Genomic DNA, 1,070 nt, shown 5'->3' with positions numbered 1-1,070 from the left:
AATGGTAATTTTTAAAAAATGGAAAAAAGAGCACCACTGTATCTGAAGAAAGACACTTAGAATCCACTGGGTATTGAAATGGGGCTGCAACCTTTCAATACGAACATGGAAGTAAATTGACGGGACGGGGAGTAGAAAATGTGAATATTGTTGAAGGGAGACCTGCACAGAAATCTGAGAACTTTTAGGTCTAATAATAACTACATGTAAAAACTACTGAGGTTCTGGCCTTACACCCAACTTCTTTTCAAACCTTTGAGCTTTATGTAGGTCTAATAATAACTACATGTGAAAACTACTGAGGTTCTGGCCTTACACCCAACTTCTTGTCAAACCTTTGAGCTTTATGCAGTGGCAGTATCATAGCCAATGAATTGATCTAAGGCATGATTATTGCTAATTCAATGTAAACTTTGAACACCTAAATATGGGGAATGGTACATTTAGAACTCAAAACCTAGAGTAAAGATTGGGCTTGGGACAAACTTTAGGAAGATTTGCTACAAACTTTAGAAATATAGAATATACTTAGAAATATATAAAATACATGAAGAAACATAAACAGGCAAAAAGGAAAGAAAAGGACCACAGGTTGACATAGGCTTGCCTCCTGAGTTAAAGCTCCATGACTCAGAAATAAGGGGGACCTAGAAAGCCAAGATAATGCTTAAAATCTAACCAATAAAATATCTTATAGTATATTCATCTACTTTGGCCCAGGAAGTCTACTTATAGGATTAGTGATGAAGGACACATTTTTAAATGTAGAAAATATATTATACACACATATATTTACCAGAGGAATCTATACTTGTAAAATCCAAATATTCAACCATAGGCAGATAGTTAAATGAATGAGATTTTTTTGAAGACCTGAAAATGAGATTTAAACATCCAGGCAATAATGTGAAACAATGTTACATTTACAGTGCAGGTTATAATATATGGGCGGGGGGGGGGGGGGGGGGCGGTCCCTGGTGGCGCTAATGGTAAAGAATCTACCTGCCAATGCAGCAGACGTAGGAGCTGTGGGTTTCATTCCCTGGTGGGGAAGATCCCTTGGAGTACGA

At 37.3% G+C, this 1,070-nt stretch overlaps 1 pseudogene; it reads left to right on the top strand.

Moving 5' to 3' along the window:
• The first annotated feature begins 340 nt into the window (after nucleotides 1-340).
• Nucleotides 341-462, top strand: LOC122704210 (annotated as a pseudogene).
• The last annotated feature ends 608 nt before the right edge of the window (nucleotides 463-1,070 follow it).

The sequence above is a fragment of the Cervus elaphus genome, chromosome 11 (assembly GCF_910594005.1).
Source record: "Cervus elaphus chromosome 11, mCerEla1.1, whole genome shotgun sequence".
Classification (NCBI taxonomy): domain Eukaryota; kingdom Metazoa; phylum Chordata; class Mammalia; order Artiodactyla; family Cervidae; genus Cervus; species Cervus elaphus.
This window is presented reverse-complemented; position numbering and strand designations above follow the sequence as displayed.